Raw genomic sequence first — 13,927 nt, 5'->3', positions numbered from 1 at the left:
GTCATTCCTGCTGCGCTCGTGCACCATCACCCCCATCATCCACACTCACTGCCCTGAGGCTATACTCCTCCCGAGGGGAGTTATCCCATTTTATGCTGCGCACACAACACCAGCCTCAGCGGTCTGCCTTGCAGCGGTGGTACTCCCTGACCGCAATCCACGGGTGGCGCAGTCGGACAATTAACCTCAAAACCTAAGAAAGATTGCCACTGGTTTGACCAGCCTGAGCCACGGGACCGGGTCACCGCCACAGAGACTACAGACCCCAGACACCCGGCAACGGGTATCCCACACACGTGTACACACGGCCCAGGGGGCGCGTCACATGCAGTACAGCATATTACAAACATAAGTCCCATTATTGGGGAGTGGGTGTCCCATGGTATTTGCTTATGCTTTCCCAGCAAAAGCTGCCAAAAATTAGGACAGAGGAACTTGCAATGCTGGCACCCTGGTGGTATAATGGTGGTGGAGGCTGAGGATAAGGAGAAGAAGATTAAACAGCCGAAACGAGGAAGCGTATACCCATGTGTGGGTGTGAAGCGGTGCATGTGAATACACCTCCCGAAATAACACAGTGGATTTGACTTTATGTTACTCTGCTGTCATTTGGTGGTGATGAGAAGTCTGGCCCCATCCAGCCCTTGTTCATTTTGATAAGGGTCAGCTTGTCAACATTGTCAGTTTACAGGTGAGTGCTCTTATCAGTTATAATTCCCCCAGCGGCACTAAAAACACGCTCCGATAACACGCTAGCGGCAGGGCAGGCCAGGACCTCCAAGGCGTACAGAGCGAGTTCATTCCAAGTGTCCAGCTTGGATACCCAATAATTAAAAGGCACAGAGGAATCACGGAGGACGCTGGTACGATCGTTAAGGTACTCCCTCACCATCTTTTGAAACTTTCCACTCCTTGTGAGAGTACCCCGCGCCTCAGGGCCTGTAAGCTGGGCGGGTGTCAGAAAACTGTCCCAGAACGTTGACAGTGTTCCCCTGCCTCTGCTTGATTGGAGTTGCATCTCTCTCGCCTGTACGCCTTGGTTGGGCAACGAACTGTGACCTCTGCCGCTAGCGTGTTCAGATGGGAATTTTTTTAAGAGTTCTGCAGCAAGGGCCTTCTGGTATTGCCCCATTTTTGTAGACCTCTCCACCTCAGGAATAAGAGAGTGAAAGTTCTCCTTGTAGCGGGGGTCTACAAGTGTCACCAACCAGTAATGACTGTCACCCAACATTTTGACAACGCGAGGGTCACGGTTAAGGCAGCGTAACATAAAGTCAGCCATGCGTGCCAGACTGGTAACGGGCAAGATTTCTGTGTCCTCACCAAGATGACGACTGACCATGCTCTCCTCCTCCTCCTCTTCCTCCTCCCCCCTGTCCTCAGGCCACCCACGCTGAACCGACGGTATGACACTTGTACAGGTACTACCGTCTACAACGCATGATAGCAGCTCCTGTTCTTCCTCCTCCTCCTCCCCCTCCTCTCCCTCATTGTCCCCCAATGCACGTTGGGATGAGATGAGGCTGGGCTGTGTGTAATCGCCCGCTACGGGTTCTTGATCCATCTCATCATACTCTGGCTGCAATGCCTCCTCTTTAATTCTCTGCAGAGAGCGTTGCAAAAGACAGACCAGTGGGATGCTGACACTAATGATGGCGTCATCACCACTCACCATCTTGGTAGCCTCCTCAAAGTTTGTCAGGATGGTACATATGTCAGACATCCAGGTCCACTCCTGAGGTCTTATGTGTGGAGTCTGACCTGAATATCGACGGCCTTGTTGCAGCTGGTACTCCACAACTGCTCTCTTCTGCTCACAAATCCTTTGCAACATGTGGAGGGTAGAGTTCCAACGTGTGGGGACATCACACACCAGTCGGTGTGCCGGAAGCTGCAAACGCTGCTGCAACACAGCAAGGGCGGCAGAAGCTGTAGCCGACTTGCGAAAATGAGCTGACAGGCGGCGTACTTTCACAAGCAGATCTGGCAACTCGGGGTACGATTTAAGAAACCGCTGAACCACGAGGTTAAGCACATGAGCCAGGCATGGTACGTGTGTGATCTCACCTCGCCTCAGAGCCGCCACCAGGTTACGGCCATTGTTACACACGACCATGCCGGGATGTAGGTTCAGCGGTCTCAGCCACAGATCTGCCTGCTCTTTCACAGCTGTCCACAACTCACAAGCAGTGTGAGGTTTATCACCTAAGCTTATGAGTTTCAGCACAGCCTGTTGCCGCTTAGCGGAGGCAGTACTGCAATGCTTCCAGCTTGTAACTGATGTGTTGATATCTGAGATGGAGACTGAACATGAGGAGGAGGAGGAGGAGGATGCGCAGGAGCTGTACACTGTGGGGGCAACTCTGACTGACATAGGGCCCGCAATCCTCGGTGTGGGGAGGATGTGTTCCATCCCAAGGTCCGACTGGGTCCCGGCTTTCACTATGTTTACCCAGTGTGCCGTCAGAGAGATGTGCCGTCCCTGGCCACAAGCACTTGTCCACGTGTCCGTTGTCAGGTGGACTCTCCCAGTAACTGCATTGTTGAGGGCACGGCAGATGCTTTGGGACACGTGCTTGTGTAGTGCGGGGATGGCACACAGGGAAAAATAGTGTCGGCTGGGGACCGAGTACCGAGGGACGGCCACCGCCATAAGATTGCGGAAGGATTCCGTCTCCACCAGCCTAAAAGGCAGCATTTCCAATGCAAGCAGTCGTGAAATGTGCGAATTTAGGACTGTGGCCTGTGGGCCGTTAGCTGCGAATTTCCGCTTTCGTTCAAAGGTCTGGGATATGGACAATTGAACGCTGCGGTGGGACGTGGACGTTGATGCTGTTAATTGAGAAACTGCCATAACAAGTGAAGACTGAGAGGAGGGGGCATCTTTACATGCAGTATGGACAGGGGATTGCCTTGCACACACAACAGGGGGTTCTATTGCACGCACAACAGTGGAAGAAGCAGTGGTGACACCCGCTGACACTGGTCGTGGACCCTGGGTTTCGCCCCACAAAGTCGTGTGCTTTGCTGCCATGTGCCTGATCATGCTGGTGGTGGTCAGGCTGGTAGTTTTGTCACCCCTGCTGATGCTGGCATGGCAGGTGGAACATATGGCCTTTTTGGGGTTATCAGCAGAGTCTTTAAAAAAATTCCAGACTCTGGAATCCCTACCGCTTGTACTGGCAACGTCCCTCGTGTTGGTGTTACGGGGAACGGTTGCCTGCCTTCTGTCTGCGGCCACCACACTGCTTCTTCCTGCCTGTTGGGGTACTCTGCCTCCCTCCCCCTGTGTGCTGCTGGCCTCACTCTGCATGTCCTCCTTCCACGTTGGGTCAGTTACTAGATCATCCACCACCTCCTTCTCTTCCACTTGCGCACCACGATCCTCCTCCTCACTTCCTGGCAATTGTGTCTCGTCATCGTCCACCTCTTGTGACAGATTGCCAACGTCGACTTCCTGTGGCCGTGGCTGTTCAAATATTTGGGCATCGCAACATGGGATCTCCTCTTCCACCACTTCAAGCGTATCAGGCGAGGGGCCCAAATATGGAAATGGACCAGTGAACAGCTCTTCAGAGTGTCCAAGTGTGGGATCACTTGCTGTCTGACGACACTCGGCATGGTGGGAGGAAGGAGCATCAGGGTGAGGAGGAGTATGCGGTCGAGACTCACGGCTACTAAGAGTTGACCGTGTGGAAGACAGACCGGAGGTGGTGGTGCCCAGGTAACTGGAAGTATTGTCTGCTATCCAATTAATAACCTGTTCACACTGATCAGTTCTCAATACTGGTGTTGTTCTGTGCTTCCTAGTAATTCGGTCAAGAAGTTGGAGCGAGAAGATGTGGCTGTTGGTTGTGGCACATTTTCACCTTGGCCACGGCCCCGTCCTCTGCACGAACCATCACCAGAACGTCCACTTCCACGTCCCTTGCCACGCGCCTTGCCCATTGTAAATGAAGTAAAATAGCTTACACTTGCACTATCAATGGAAAAAGGGTAATAAAGAGTAGATTAGAACTGTGGAAGAGGAAAACCACAGTTATTGTTTACTGGGGTATACCACACTTTTTTAAATAGAGATATTTGCGGCTGAACAGTGAGCGACACACTCAAACTGCTTTTTTTTTAGATACCAAAGGCCCAAAACTGGATAGTACAGCGATTTGACCCGTGGAACTGCGAAACCACACTGGGATGTCGGGCCTACACAAGACTATTTTCAACAGATATATTTTTGTGTCACAACAGTCAGGAGACACTACTGTTTTTCTTTACGGAAAAAACTACCAAAACCTGAATAATAGAGATTTTTTACCATGGAACAGCAAAACCACAGTTATAATTTACTGGTGTATACCAGGCTTTTTAAAATATATATATATTTGCGGCTGAACAGTGAGCGACACACTCAAACTGTTTTTTTTAGATACAAATGGCCCAAAAGTGGATAATACAGAGGTTTGTACCGTGGAAATGCAAAACCACACTTGTATTTCTCGGGCCTACACCAGACTATTTTCAACAGATATATTTGTGTCTGAAAAATCAGGGAGACACTATTTTTTTTTTTTACAGCAAAAAATGCAAAAAGCAGGATAATAGAGATTTTTTACCGTGGAACAGCAAAAGCACACTTCTGTCTCTCTGGCCTACACCAGACTATTTTCAACAGATATATTTGTGTCTGAAAAATCAGGGAGACACTATTATTATTTTTATACAGCAAAAAATGCCAAAAACAGGATAATAGAGATGTTTTACCGTGGAACATCAAAACCACAGTAATAATTTACTGGTGTAAACCAGGCTTTTTAAAATATATATATATTTGCGGCTGAACAGTGAGCGACACACTCAAACTGTTTTATTTAGATACAAATGGCCCATAGAACTGCAAAACCACACTTCTATTTCTCTGGCCTACACCAGACTATTTTCAACAGATATATTTGTGTCTGAAAAATCAGAGGCACACTTTTTTTTTGGGGGGGGGGGGGGGCACCAAAAGGTTAATAAGATGGGTATTTGTACATTGTGAAGGAGGAAAAAAAAAAGAGGATTTAGATAAAAGAAAAGGATTTTTCCTGGCCCCCGGGACCTGGAGCTAAGTCCAGCAATTTCAGCAACAGGAGCAGCACACAGGACTGTAATGCAGCGTTTGCTGGTATAACCACTGCGTCTCCTATACAGCCTGCCTGCCTGCCTGCCTGATATACCTGGGATGGATATTAGTCCAGAGAAGGACTGTTTGTTTGATCTGGCAGCCTTTACAGACCCTACACTAACTATTTTGCAGGATATATCTCTCCCTAAATCAGCAGCGCTGTCCCTACACTGTCTGACCGGAGCAACTGTGTCCAAGACGGCGGCGCCCGGTTTTAAATACTCGAGGTGACGCTGTGCCGCCAGCCAATCGCTGTAATGCCCACAAACAACATGGCTGCGGCATTACAGTGACTGGCTGGCATTCCCTGCATGTTCATTGGCTCTGTAAAGAGCACCAAACATGCAGGGCGGAGACCCGAGCTCCCGCCCGAGTAACCCGGAAATGCTCGGTGCTCGCCGAACATCCCGAGTAGCGTGATGCTCGGGCGAGTACCGAGCAGTGTCGAGCATGTTCGCTCAACACTAGTGATGAGTTTTCAGCCCAGTGAAAGGCTATCAGATTTGGGCAGTTAAAGGCAGATGAAGCTGCATCATCAAGCGATTGATTTAGTTTACTCCAAAGCTGAATTCACATTCACACAGCTCAGTATTGATTAATTTTGGATTTCGTATTGGTACTGCTAAATGTGCTGCAAAGAAAAAAAAGTAGGAATCACTCTGATTCTGTGTGTTTTGTATTTTTTTCATAGCTGCTAGTTTCCACCCATCAGCTTACAGAGCACTGAAAGTTAGACATAGAGTCTACAGAGGGAAAAATGCAGAAAACAAGTCATAAAATTGCCAAAGTAGTGTTAATCCTCATATCCACATGACAGTTATTTCTGAAAAGCTAGGTATGATTTAAACAAAGCTAAATGATAGGTCTAGGTTAAAAAGCCTCAAAACTGAACAATGAAGTAAATAATGGACCCTCAGATTAAAAGATGGGTGCTTTACAGACTGAGCTATCCAGCTTCTTTCTAAGTGCACTTTTGCAACATTTTCAAAAAAAATGTCTCTGTCCATATTTAAGTATACTCAGAAAAATTATCATCAAATATGACTGTTCAAAGCCAAAACCAAGCACATAATCAATGATTTGTCGTGAGTTTGGACATATTCAAAGACTTGTTTTTTGTTTTTTTCTCCAGAGTAAAAGAGCATTTTATTTCTCATGTCAAACAAGTGCATTTAAACATTACAAAGTGATCTGTTAAGATTTAAAAGCTTAACGCCTGAACAGGGACTTGAACCCTGGACCCTCTGATTAAAAGTCTGATGCTCAACCGACTGAGCTATCCAGGCTCCTTCCAAGCAAACTTAGCACATTTTTCAAGATTTACTTCCGACTCATCTAAATGTTTCTTCAGATATGCTGATTTTTTTCATATGTGTATACATACCCAAAACAAAAGCCAGCACATAGTCTGCCAGCATAATGAGGTGTCAGGTTACATCTCTTTTTATACTCTATGTATAGGAAACAGGGGAAGAGGAGTGATGAGTATTCAGCCCAGTGAAAGGCTATCCGATTTGGGCAGTTAAAGGCAGGTGAAGCTGCATCATCAAGCGATTGATTTAGTTTACTCCAAAGCTGAATTCACATTCACACCGCTCAGTATTGATTAATTTTGACTTTCATATTGGTGCTGCTAAATGTGCTGCAAAGAAAAAAAAGTAGGAATCACACTGATTCTGTGAGTTTTTTATGGAAGACATCATAGCTGCTAATTTCCACCCATCAGCTTAAAGAGTACTGAAAGTTAGACATAGAGTCTACACAGGGAAAAATGCAGAAAACAAGTCATAAAATTGCCAAAGTAGTGTTAATCCTCATATCCACATGACATTTATTTCTGAAAAGCTAGGTATGATTTAAATAAAGCTAAATGATAGGTCTAGGTTAAAATGCATCAAAACTGAACAATGATGTAAATAATGGACCCTCAGATTAAAAGACGGGGGCTTTACTGACTGAGCTATCCAGGTTCTTTCTAAGTGCAGTTTTGCAACATTTTCAAAAAAAATGTCTCTGTCCATATTTAAGTATACTCAGAAAAATGATCATTCAATATGACTGTTCAAAGCCTAAACCAAGCACATAATCAATGATTTGTCGTGAATTTGGATATATTCAAAGACATGTTTTTTGTATTTTTCTCTAGTGTAAAAGAGCATTTTATTTCTCATGTCAAGCAAGTGCATTAAGCATGCAAAGTGATATGTTGAGATTTAAAAACTTAATGCCTGAACAGGGACTTGAACACTGGACCCTCAGATTAAAAGTTGACTGAGCTAACCAGGCTCCTTCCAAGCAAACTTAGCACATTTTTCAAGATTTACTTCAGATTCATCTAAATGTATCTTCAGATATGTTGATTTTTTTCATATGTGTATACATACCCAAAACCAAAGCCAGCACATAGTCTGCCAGCATAATGGGGTGTCAGGTTACATCTCTTTTTATACTCTATGTATAGGAAACAGGGGAAGAGGAATGATGAGTATTCAGCCCAGTGAAAGGCTATTCGATTTGGGCAGTTAAAGGCAGGTGAAGCTGCATCATCAAGCGATTGATTTAGTTTACTCCAAAGCTGAATTCACATTCACACAGCTCAGTATTGATTAATTTTGACTTTCATATTGGTACTGTTAAAGTGCTGCAAAGAAAAAAAAGTAGACATCATAGCTGCTAGTTTCCACCCATCAGCTTAAAGAGTACTGAAAGTTAGACATAGAGTCTACAGAGGGAAAAATGCAGAAAACAAGTCATAAAATTGCCAAAGTAGTGTTAATCCTCATATCCACATGACATTTATTTCTGAAAAGCTAGGTATGATTTAAACAAAGCTAAATGATAGGTCTAGGTTAAAAAGCCTCATAACTGAACAGTGATGTAAATAATGAACCCTCAGATTAAAAGACGGGTGCTTTACAGACTGAGCTATCCAGGTTCTTTCTAAGTGCACTTTTGCAACATTTTAAAAAAAAATGTCTCTGTCCATATTTAAGTATACTCAGAAAAAATATCATCCAACATGACTGTTCAAAGCCAAAACCAAGCACATAATCAATGATTTGTCGTGAGTTTGGACATATTCAAAGACATGTTTTGTTTTTTTTTCTCTAGTGTAAAAGAGCATTTTATTTCTCATGTCAAACAAGTGCATTAAGCATGCAACTAATCTTCAAGCACAAGCTGAGATTTAAACAATACAAACTGAACTGCTGAGATTTAAAAACTTAATGCCTAAACAGGGATTAAAATTCTGATGCTCTACCGACTGAGCTATCCAGGCTCCTTCCAAACAAACTTAGCACATTTTTCAAGATTTACTTCAGATTCATCTAAATGTATCTTCAGATATGCTGATTTTTTTCATATGTGTGTACATACCCAAAACCAAAGCCAGCACATAGTCGGCCAGCATAATGAGGTGTCAGGTTACATCTCTTTTTATACTCTATGTATAGGAAACAGGGGAAGAGGAGTGATGAGTATTCAGCCCAGTGAAAGGCTATCAGATTTGGGCAGTTAAAGGCAGGTGAAGCTGCATCATCAAGTGATTGATTTAGTTTACTCCAAAGCTGAATTCACATTCACACAGCTCAGTATTGATTAATTTTGACTTTCATATTGGTACTGCTAAATGTGCTGCAAAGAAAAAAAGTAGGAATCACGCTGATTCTGTGTGTTTTTTTATGGGGGACATCATAGCTGCTAGTTTCCACCCATCAGCTTAAAGAGTACTGAAAGTTAGACATAGACTCTACAGAGGGAAAAATGCAGAAAACAAGTCATAAAATTGCCAAAGTAGTGTTAATCCTCATATCCACATGACATTTATTTCTGAAAAGCTAGGTATGATTTAAACAAAGCTAAATGATAGGTCTAGGTTAAAAAGCCTCAAAACTGAAAAATGATGTAAATAATGGACCCTCAGATTAAAAGACGGGTGCTTTACTGACTGAGCTATCCAGGCTCTTTCTAAGTGCACTTTTGCAACATTTTCAAAAAAAATGTCTCTGTCCATATTTAAGTATACTCAGAAAAATTATCATCCAATATGACTGTTCAAAGCCAAAATCAGGCACATAATCAATGATTTGTCGAGAGTTTAGACATATTCAAAAACATGTTTTTTGTTTTTTTCTCTAGTGTAAAAGAACATTTTATTTCTCATGTCAAACAAGTGCTTTAAGCATGCAACTAATCTTCAAGCACAAGCTGAGATTTAAACAATACAAAATGATCTGTTGAGATTTAAAAGCTTGAAAAGCCTGAACAGGGATTTGAACCTTGGACCCTCAGATTAAAAGTCTGATGCTCTACCAACTGAGCTATCCAGGTTCCTTCTGAACAAATTTAGCACATTTTTCAAGATTTACTTCCGATTCATCTAAATGTATCTTCAGATATGCTGATTTTTTTCATATGTGTGTACATACCCAAAACCAAAGCCAGCACATAGTCTGCCAGCATAATGAGGTGTCAGGTTACATCTCTTTTTATACTCTATGCATAGGAAACAGGGGAAGAGGAGTGATGAGTATTCAGCCCAGTGAAAGGCTATCAGATTTGGGCAGTTAAAGGCAGGTGAAGTTGCATCATCAAGCGGTTGATTTAGTTTACTCCAAAGCTGAATTCACATTCACACAGCTCAGTATTGATTAATTTTGACTTTCATATTGGTACTGCTAAATGTGCTGCAAAGAAAAAAAAGTAGGAATCACTCTGATTCTGTTTGTTTTTTATGGGAGACATCATAGCTGCTAGTTTCCACCCATCAGCTTTAAGAGTACTGAAAGTTAGACATAGAGTCTACAGAGGGAAAAATGCAGAAAACAAGTAATAAAATTGCCAAAGTAGTGTTAATCCTCATATCCACATGACATTTATTTCTGAAAAGCTAGGTATGATTTAAACAAAGCTAAATGATAGTTCTAGGTTAAAACACCTCAAAACTCAACAATGATGTAAATAATGGACCCTCAGATTAAAAGTCGGGTTCTTTACAGACTGAGCTATCCAGGTTCTTTCTAAGTGCATTTTTGCAACATTTTAAAAAAAAAATGTCTCTGTCCATGTTTAAGTATACTCAGAAAAATTATCATCCAATATGACTGTTCAAAGCCAAAACAAATAATCAAAGATTTGTCGTGAGTTTGGACATATTCAAAGACATGTTTTTTGTTTTTTTCTCTAGTGTAATAGAGCATTTTATTTCTCATGTCAAACAAGTGCATTAAGCATGCAACTAATCTTCAAGCACAAGCTGAGATTTAAACAATACAATGTGATCTGTTGAGATTTAGAAGCTTAACGCCTGAACAGGGACTCGAACCCTGGACCCTCAGATTAAAAGTCTGATGCTCTACCAACTGAGCCATCCAGGCTCCTTCTGAACAAACTTAGCACATTTTTCAAGATTTACTTCCGATTCATCTAAATGTATCTTCAGATATGTTGATTTTTTTCATATGTGTGTACATACCCAAAACCAAAGCCAGCACATAGTCTGCCAGCATAATGAGGTGTCAGGTTACATCTCTTTTTATACTCTATGCATAGGAAACAGGGGAAGAGGAGTGATGAGTATTCAGCCCAGTGAAAGGCTATCAGATTTGGGCAGTTAAAGGCAGGTGAAGTTGCATCATCAAGCGGTTGATTTAGTTTACTCCAAAGCTGAATTCACATTCACACAGCTCAGTATTGATTAATTTTGACTTTCATATTGGTACTGCTAAATGTGCTGCAAAGAAAAAAAAGTAGGAATCACTCTGATTCTGTGTGTTTTTTATGGGAGACATCATAGCTGCTAGTTTCCACCCATCAGCTTAAAGAGTACTGAAAGTTAGACATAGAGTCTACAGAGGGAAAAATGCAGAAAACAAGTCATAAAATTGCCAAAGTAGTGTTAATCCTCATATCCACATGACATTTATTTCTGAAAAGCTAGGTATGATTTAAACAAAGCTAAATGATAGGTCTAGGTTAAAACACCTCAAAACTCAACAATGACGTAAGTAATGGACCCTCAGATTAAAAGACGGATTCTTTACAGACTGAGCTATCCAGGTTCTTTCTAAGTGCACTGTTGCAACATTTTCAAAAAAAATGTCTGTGTCCATATTTAAGTATATTCAGAAAAATTATCATTCAATATGACTGTTCAAAGCCAAAACCAAGCACATAATCAATAACTTGTCGTGAGTTTGGACATATTCAAAAACATGTTTTTTGTTTTTTCTCTAGTGTATAAGAGCATTTTATTTCTCATGTCAAACAAGTGCATTAAGCATGCAACTAATCTTCAAGCACAAGCTGAGATTTAAACAATACAAAGTGATCTTTTGAGATTTAAAAGCTTAATGCCTGAACAGGGACTTGAACCCTGGACCCTCAGATTAAAAGTCTGATGCTCTACCGACTGAGCTATCCAGGTTCCTTATGAACAAATTTAGCACATTTTTCAAGATTTACTTCCGATTCATCTAAATGTATCTTCAGATATGTTGATTTTTTTCATATGTGTGTACATACCCAAAACCAAAGCCAGCACATAGTCTGCCAGCATAATGAGGTGTCAGTTTACATCTCTTTTTATACTCTATGTATAGGAAACAGGGTAAGAGGAGTGATGAGTATTCAGCCCAGTGAAAGGCTATCAGATTTGGGCAGTTAAAGGCAGGTGAAGTTGCATCATCAAGCGGTTGATTTAGTTTACTCCAAAGCTGAATTCACATTCACACAGCTCAGCATTGATTAATTTTGACTTTCATATTGGTACTGCTAAATGTGCTGCAAAGAAAAAAAAGTAGGAATCACTCTGATTCTGTGTGTTTTTTATGGGAGACATCATAGCTGCTAGTTTCCACCCATCAGCTTAAAGAGTACTGAAAGTTAGACATAGAGTCTACAGAGGGAAAGATGCAGAAAGCAAGTCACAAAATTGCCAAAGTAGTGTTAATCCTCATATCCACATGACATTTATTTCTGAAAAGCTAGGTATGATTTAAACAAAGCTAAATGATAGGTCTAGGTTAAAACACCTCAAAACTCAACAATGACGTAAATAATGGACCCTCAGATTAAAAGACGGGTTCTTTACAGACTGAGCTATCCAGGTTCTTTCTAAGTGCACTTTTGCAACATTTAAAAAAAAAATGTCTCTGTCCATATTTAAGTCTATCAAAAACCCGGCACTCAAGATAAGTAAGATAATGTATTTTTTAATCAAGTGAGTACAAAATTATAATCAGACGTTTCGGTCCCTTAGAAACTACTCAACCAGTCAAGGATCGCATATCCAAACATAAGTCCACCATTCGCTGTAAAAATGTATTACTACCACTGCCACAACATTTTTCATCTACAGGCCACACCATCTCACAACTGAAATTTCAAGTCATAGACCATGTACCCATTCCACGTAGAGGGGGCGACCGGATCCGTATGCTTAAACGTAGGGAATCATTTTGGATTCATGAATTGCAATCACTGACCCCTAAAGGTCTTAATCGCGATTATGATTTGCTCTCCTTCATGTAACAGGTGAACTATGGCCAGGTCACACAACACATCAGGATATACAATAAGTATTGTTTATTGACACTAACATGTCTCCTTTATTTATGATTATATCCAGATAGACATATATGTGCTGTGTATGTTGGTGACTTGTCTGTGTTTTTGCATATCTTGCTAATTTTATTTTCCTCTATCTCCAGCATCCTTCCTAAACCTCTGCCTCCTCTCCTGCTCCCCTTGGATGCTCCCGCTTTGTGACCCGATTTCTTCCTATTGTCTGCTTCTAACCTTCAGCAGCAGTGGAACGCATATCTTCTCCGCTGGAACGCAAACAGAGGCACTTCCGCCCACGTGACCAGCACCTGACCACGGACCCCATGACGCACACGTCGCATCACTTCCGGTTTCGGGTCCCCTCTCATTCGCGCACTCTTGCGGCGTTCCTTGCCATCTCTCCCCCTTCTATATAAATACAGGGGATACACCTGGGATACCTCTTCCCCTCCTGACTAGTGGTGGACTCCGCGTCTCCTGAGGACATTCCACATGACTGATAGCCACAGGTACATGCTTCCCACCATATACTTCCTTCTAGGGGGAAGCTATGCCTCTTTCATTATAGCGTCCTTTCTTCTCCTTTAGTCTCCTTTACAAGACTTTCCATACCTTTTGGACATTACAGCTTGACTGTTACAGCTTCCATTTCAGGTTTGCTCGAGTTTATATATGTCTCACCTCAACTATATATATGGGTCACTATTAATCTAGTCACTTCTTCCTTACAGCTCCTATAGTGGAAATTGTCCACTCGCATGACCTTCACTCCGGTATGTTACTTTCTCCTCTTTTCCTCTCTCACGGGACATCCAACCGAAATCCCTCCCAAATCCCTCCCTCCCTCTATGTCGTTTCTCAGGAAGGTAGATTTATATTTCGGATGAAATAAACGTATTTATGTTAACTTTATCTTTATGTATATACTACTGAAATTTGACCACTTCTTGTATCTAATTTTGTTTTTTGTCTGTTATTCTATTTTGTAGTACACTGATGAAGGTCCTAAGGGACCGAAACGTCTGATTATAATTTTGTACTCACTTGATTAAAAAATACATTATCTTACTTATCTTGAGTGCCGGGTTTTTGATAGACTTCATTGTGGTTTGGTACCTTACCCGTGCACCTAAAACAATCAGCAGGTGCGATAGTTTTTGTAGAGACTATATGATTCCAATATATCTGCACCCTGAT

At 42.2% G+C, this 13,927-nt stretch overlaps 4 non-coding genes across 4 annotated transcripts; all 4 read right to left on the bottom strand.

Moving 5' to 3' along the window:
• Positions 1-6,377: 6,377 nt before the first annotated feature.
• Positions 6,378-6,450, bottom strand: TRNAK-UUU (transfer RNA lysine (anticodon UUU)). Its single transcript has one exon. It is a non-coding gene; the product is annotated as a tRNA-Lys (tRNA).
• A 2,973-nt stretch (positions 6,451-9,423) lies between these two features.
• TRNAK-UUU (transfer RNA lysine (anticodon UUU)) lies at positions 9,424-9,496 on the bottom strand. Its single transcript has one exon. It is a non-coding gene; the product is annotated as a tRNA-Lys (tRNA).
• A 973-nt stretch (positions 9,497-10,469) lies between these two features.
• TRNAK-UUU (transfer RNA lysine (anticodon UUU)) lies at positions 10,470-10,542 on the bottom strand. The gene has a single exon. It is a non-coding gene; the product is annotated as a tRNA-Lys (tRNA).
• A 976-nt stretch (positions 10,543-11,518) lies between these two features.
• Positions 11,519-11,591, bottom strand: TRNAK-UUU (transfer RNA lysine (anticodon UUU)). The gene has a single exon. It is a non-coding gene; the product is annotated as a tRNA-Lys (tRNA).
• Positions 11,592-13,927: the final 2,336 nt, after the last annotated feature.

The sequence above is a fragment of the Phyllobates terribilis genome, unplaced genomic scaffold, assembly GCF_046119375.1.
Source record: "Phyllobates terribilis strain yellow unplaced genomic scaffold, ASM4611937v1 Scaffold_1__5_contigs__length_1240528914, whole genome shotgun sequence".
Taxonomy (NCBI): Eukaryota; Metazoa; Chordata; class Amphibia; order Anura; family Dendrobatidae; genus Phyllobates; species Phyllobates terribilis.
This window is presented reverse-complemented; position numbering and strand designations above follow the sequence as displayed.